This window comes from Etheostoma cragini, chromosome 19 (assembly GCF_013103735.1).
Source record: "Etheostoma cragini isolate CJK2018 chromosome 19, CSU_Ecrag_1.0, whole genome shotgun sequence".
In the NCBI taxonomy this organism is placed as follows: domain Eukaryota; kingdom Metazoa; phylum Chordata; class Actinopteri; order Perciformes; family Percidae; genus Etheostoma; species Etheostoma cragini.
Window position 1 is genome coordinate 848,388 of NC_048425.1, and position 7,132 is coordinate 855,519.

Here is a 7,132-nt window from a genome sequence, read left to right on the forward strand (position 1 = left end):
TATGTCACAATATCTTGAACTATGAATTAATTTCTACGTGAACAAAATCTGCTCTCGGGTAAAAATGCAATCAATTTAAGTAGCAGCGCGATGGGACTAACAAATAGCCGATCGGCTCTATAGACAGTACTAGAGTTATCCAGCATCGTTAAGTGGTGCAACATGCACAAATGGCACGGCTTTAGACAAGCTTACAATTCAATTTTATCTTTAGCTACAACTCCAGCAAAACGTGTTGGCTTGGCTATGCACCGTTTTACAAATAAAGTTAGATTAGAGCAGAAACTTAGTCTCTCATAGCAGATTAAAGAATCAAATCCCCCTGCCAACATTTAAGATTTTATAGTTTTGCACATGGGACTACATCTTTTGTTATTTCACTCCGTTCTTAACAAAGACAAAACCAGTATGTTAGCTTGGCTATGCCTAGTTGGCTTAGACTTTAGATTCAGGCAGGAACCTAGTATCTCTTAACATATGAATTAAATCCCTATGTAATACAGATACCATTGCATATAGTCATAAACAATTCAATCGTACTGATTAAAATGTTTTACTTTTAGTATTTGTACATTTTCAGTTTGTAATCTAGCGCAAAGCAGCTAAGAATTTCACTTTTTGTACTGTGTAGGATTATGCTTGCGAGGAGAATCTAGATTAAGATTAAACATTATGGCACGGCGGCCATGTTATCAAAACAGACGTTGCACACGGGCCATGATAGAGAGATCAAAGTGAAAGGTAGGCGCGGCGGCCAAGCACAAAACTTTGTTTAAATTAAAATGGACTTACCATTCGTAGATCTTTCTGAAAAGGAAAAGTTATTACACAGCTACTGATCCAAGCCTGTTACATAGTCTGGGCTCAGCGGCCATGATAGAGAGACATGTTATTAATTCACCTGCCATACATCACTGTCTAACTGATTTCAGCTATCATATAAAAGGTTTATATTAATAAATTTACTAAACTCAGTGGTTATATGTTGTTTATTTGTTGCAAGAAATCATAACTACTCATACAAATGTAACTCCTCATTGTTCCACTTTATTTTTTTAAATCAAATTCATCTTACTACATTTAGGCGTCATAAAGAAAGCCACAACAATGTCACTATATCTTGTACTATGAATGATTGTCTACTTGACAGATATTCACGTCTAAAGGGCATGGCACAGCAGCAGAGTTGTAGAGACAGTTAAAGTAACCAGAGACCATAATAGCAGTGATGGAGGTAGGCACGGCGGCCAATCAGAAACAAAAAATAAAGTCGCATCTTACCTTTGAAGATCCTCCAAATCCGCTCTCGGGTAAAAATGAAATCGATTTAAGTAACGCGATGGGACTAGCGAATAGCAGATCTGCTCTATAGACTGTGCTAACAGCGTTGTCAAGCATCGTACAGCGGTGTAACATTTAGAAATGGCGCAGATCCAGACTGACTTACATCTTAGATACTTTGCTCTCAGAACCCTGGCAAATAAAGTATTTTAGCATGGCTACGAATCCTACGCCTAGACGTTAAATTGGTGCAGAAATGTCGTCTCTTAATCACGTAAGAAAAATCAAATACCCGTCATTAATGTAACCTGGCACACTTTTCTATATCGGCCTACACCTTATTTCTTTTTTATCTTACTCTGCTCTTAAAACCTCGGCAAAACGAGTATGTTAGCATGGATACGCGTTATTGTTCAGTGAAAGACTTGAAAGACCGAAACGCAGACTCCTAATAACTTTAATCAAATTTCCCTGCCATACATATTGTTCACTGGTTCTAAATAGTTTAATATAATTTTAGAGTTTCTTTTTTACTTTGTGTTTGTAAACTTAACTTTACATTGTTCGATTGCAATCTAGAGCAAAACGCGTACAAATTTCACCATTTGTCATTGTAAATGCGCCGGGGAATTAGATTGAGATTAAGTAATATGCAATGGCTTCCATATTGTAAAGAGAGACAGAAGTGGCACACGGGCCATGATATAAACAGGAGTGGCACACGGGCCGTGATATAAAAGCAGTGGCACATGGGCCGTATATATAGACAGGAGTGGCACACGGGCCGTATATATAGACAGGAGTGGCACACGGGCCATGATGTAGACAGGAGTGGCACACGGGCCATGATGTAGACAGCAATCAAAAAAAAAAAAAGGCATGCACGGCCGACATTCCATAAATACCTTAAAAAATTAAAATGGTACTTACCATTCGTAGATCTTTCTGAAAAGGAAAAGTTATTACACAGCTACTGATCCAAGCCTATTGCATAGTCTGGGCTCGGCGGCCATGATAGAGAGACATTTTATTAATTCACCTGCCATACATCACTGTCAAACTGTCAGCTATTCTACATAGACTCATGTAAAGTGTATGTTGATCAATTTTTCAACTAAGTTTTGCGGGAAATCTTAAGTAATTGTTGAAACAAAATTTGATTCAATGTTCCAATTTTTTTTGAACACCAAATTTTTATCTAACATTTAGGTTGCATTATACTGGAAGCCACAACAATGTCACTATATCTTGTACTATGAATCAATGTCTGATAAAACTGCATTGACTGTAAAAGGGCGTGGCCCAGCAGCAGAGTTGTACAGACAGCTAAAGTAACCAGAGGGGCGGCTGTGGCTCAGTGGTAGAGCGCTAGCCTGCCAATCCGAAGGTTGGTGGTTCAATCCCTGGCCCTGCAATCCCATGTTCAAGTGTCCTTGGGAAAGACACTGAACCCCGAGTTTCCCCTGATGTTGCGCGTCAGAGTGTGAATGTGTGTGAGTGTTCATCCAATGAGCAGGTGGCACCTTGCACGGCAGCCTCGGCCACAGTGTACGAATGTGTAAATGGTGAAGGTTACTGTATGATGTGAAAAGCACTTTTAGTAGTCAAGAATAGAAAAGCGCTACACATATACGGCACATTTACAGTTATAGCCTCTAAATCTGCTCTCCAGTAAAAACTCAATCGATTTAAGTAACAGTGTGATGGGACAAACGAATAGCTGATCTGCTCTATACGCAGTACTAACAGCGCTGTCTGGCATCGCAAGGTGGTGCAACATGCACAAATGGCACAGCTTCAGACAGACCACATTTTAGTTTTACATCTAAAACCTTGGCAAAACAAGTATGTTGGCATGGTTATGCACCATTGTACAATTAAAGACGTAAGAGTCACGCAGAAACTTAGTCTTGTATTAAAGAACCAAATGCCCCTGCCTTACATAGGACTGTATTTTGTATATAGGCCTAGATCTTAGTTTGTCTTATTTTAACTGTTTTTATTAACTGTCTATTCGTGTGTTTCATCGGTTTTTAACTGTACTTGTTTTATCCGTTTAACTGATTTTGTGTAAAGCACTTTGAATTGCCCTGTTCCTGAAATGTGCCGTACAGATAAAGCTGCCCTGCCTTATTTTGCTCTTAAAACCCAGACAACAGAATGATATGGCTACGCATGGTCGTTCTTTTAGATTTTAAATCCAGGCAGAAACCTATTATCTCTTAAAATAAGAATTAAATCCCTCTGCAATACAGATACAATTGAATTGGGTGTTAATAGTTCAATCTAACTGATTAAATTGTTTTAGTATTTGTATTTCACTATAATGTGTAGGATTGTGCATCCGAGGAACGACTAGATTAAGAGTAAACATTATTGGCACGGTGGCCATGTTGTAAAAACGGAATATCTCACTCAATATGACATTGCATCCTTTTCTGTATCGGCCTACACTTTTCTTTTTCAGCTTTTAAACCTCTGGCAAAACCAGTATGTTTCTTGGAAACTTGTGGTTCAGTTAATGACTTTAGATTCTGGCAGAAACGTAGACTCCTAATAACTTCAATCGAATTTCCCTGCCATACATATTGTTCACTTGTTCTAAACAGTTTAAAATATATTTTTACAGAAACAGAAGTTGCACACGGGCCGTGATGTAGACATGAGTGGCACACGGGCCATGATGTAGACATGAGTGGCACACGGGCCGTGATGTAGACATGAGTGGCACACGGGCCATGATGTAGACAGGCGTGGCACACGGGCCAGGATGTAAACATGAGTGGCACACGGGCCGTGATGTAAACATGAGTGGCACACGGGCCATGATGTAAACAGGCGTGGCACACGGGCCGTGATGTAGACAGGCGTGGCACACGGGCCGTGATGTAGACAGATCGATCAAAAATAAAAAAGGCATGCACGGACGTCTGAATAATATCTTTGAAACCAAAATGAAAATGGTACTCACCAATCGTAGATCTTTCTGAAAAGGAAAAGTTATTAGACAGCTACTGATCCAAGCCTGTTACATAGTCTGGGCTCGGCGGCCATGATAGAGAGACATGTTATTAATTCACCTGCCATACATCACTGTCTAATGTCAGCTATTCTACATAGACTCATGTACAGTTTATATTGATACATTTTTAAACTGTTTTTTTTTTTTTATTTTACGGGAAATCATAACTACTTATTGAAAATTTGATTCATTCTTCCAATTTTGTAAAACCAATTCATCTTACTACATTTAGGTCACATTACAGAGGAAGCAACAAAAATGTCCCTATATCTTTTACTGTGAATAAATGTCTACGTGATAAAACTGCATTGACTGTAAAAGGGCTAACACAGCAGAGTTGTACAGACAGCTAAAGTGACCAGAGGCCATAATAGCAGTGATACAGGTAGGCACGGCGGCCAATCAGAAACAGTGGAAATAAAAAAATAACGTTGGATCTTCCCTTTGAAGATCCTCCAAATCTGCTCTTGGGTAAAAAGGCAATGGGACTAACGACTAGCCGATCTACTCTATAGACTGTACTAACAGCGTTATTAAGCATCGAAAGATGGTACAACATGCACAAATGGCGCGGCTTCAGACAGGCTTACACTTTAATTCTTTAGCTATAACCTTGGCAGATCAACTATGTTGGCACTATGTTGTACAAGTAAAGATGTTAAAGTCACGCAGAAATGTAAATTAAGAATCAAATCCCCTGCCCTTCATTCAAGATTGTATAATTTTGTATAGTGGCCTACATCTTTCTCTTACTCTGCTCTTAAAAACCCAGACAAAACCAGTATGTTAGCATTGCTACATATTGTTCTTTTAGACTTTAGATCCAGGCAAAAACAGTATCTCTTAACATAAGAATGAAATCCCTCTGCAATATAGATAACGTTCTACGTTATAAACTGTTCAAACTGATTAAATTGCTTTACTTCAACTTAATTTATCTATTGTTGAGCAAAGCAGCCAAGAATTTCACTATGTGTACTGCGTAGGATTGTGCATGGAAGAATACTCTGGTTTAAAATTAAACATTATGGCACGGCGGCCATGTTGTAAAAACAGACGTTGCACACGGACCGTGATAGAGAGATGAAGTGAAAGGTAGGCTCGGCGGCCAACCACAAAAATAACTTTCTAGAAACAAATTAAAATGGTACTCACCATTCGTAGATCTTTCTGAAAAGGAAAAGTTATTACACAGCTACTGATCCAAGCCTGTTACATAGTCGGGGCTCGGCGGCCATGATAGAGAGACATGTTATTAATTCACCTGCCATACATCACTGTCTAATGTCAGCTATTCTACATAGACTATCATGTACAGTTTATATTGATACATTTTTAAACTGTGGTTATATGTTGTTTATATTTAGCTGGAAATCTTAACTACTCATTGAAAATTGTATTCATTCTTCCAATTTTGTAAAGCAAACTTTTCTTACTACATTGAGGTTGCATTACAGAGGAAGCAACAAAAATGTCACTATATCTTTTAGTATGTACTAATGTCTACGTCATAAAACTGTATTGACTAAAAAGGCATGGCCCGGCAGCAAAGGCCATAATAGTGACACAGGTAGGCACGGCGGCCAATCAGAAACAGTGGAAATGATAGATCTAGACAAGCCTACATTTGTTTTTTGCTAAAACATGCTGGCATTGCTACGCCTGATACTATTAAAGACGTTAGATTTGCACAGAAACTCTCGTAAGTCTCTCGTAATAAAGAATCAAATGCCCTTTACTACATATGCCATTATAATTTGTATACTGGCCTACATCTTAGTACTCTTAAAACCCAGAGAAAACCAGTATGTCAGCATGGCTATGCATTGTCGTTCCCTTAGACTTTATGTTAAAGCAGAAACAAAGTATATCTTAACATGAAGATTAAATCCCTCTGCAATACGGACACCATTGTATATGGTTATAAATAGTTCTAACTGATTAAATCGTTTTAATTTATCTTTGGTCGTGCAAAGCAGCTCAGAACTTTAAAATTTGTACTGTAAGATTGTGCATGTGAGGAAAAACTATATTAAGATGAAAGATGGCACGGCGGCCATGTTGTAAAGAAACATTGCACACGGACCATGAGATATAGACTGAACAAAGTGAAAGGTAGGCGTGGCGGCCAACCACAAAAACTTTGTAAATTAAAACTAAACTTTCCGTTCATAGATCTTTCTTAAAAGGAAAAGTTATTGCACAGCTACTGATCCAAGCCTGTTACATAGTCTGGGCTCGGCGGCCATGATAGAGAGACATGTTATTAATTCACCTGCCATACATCACTGTCAACCTGATGTCAGCTATTCTACTTAGACTATCATGTACAGTTTACATTGATACATTTTCAAACTCAGTCGATATATATTGTTTATATTTAGTGGGAAATCAAAACTAAAATAAATTTTGATTCAATGTTCCAATTATTTTGTACACCAATTTTATCTCGCAACATTTAGGTTGCATTATAGAGGAATCCACAACAGTTTCACTTCATCTTGTACTATGAATGAATGTCTACGTGATAAAAACCAATTGACTGTAAAAGGGCGTGGCCCAGCAGCAGAGTTGTACAGACAGCTTGAGTAACCAGAGGCCATAATAGCAGTGATGGAGGTAGGCACGGCGGCCAATCAGAAACTGTAGAAATAAAAGAGTTGCATCTCACCTTTGTAGATCCTCCAAATCCGCTCTTGGGTAAAAATGCAATCAATTAAAGTAACGGCGCGATGGGAATAAGGACTAGCCGATCTACTCTATAGACAGAACTAACCGAGTTATAAAGCAGTGCAACATGCACAACTGGCCCGGATCAAGACTGGCCTA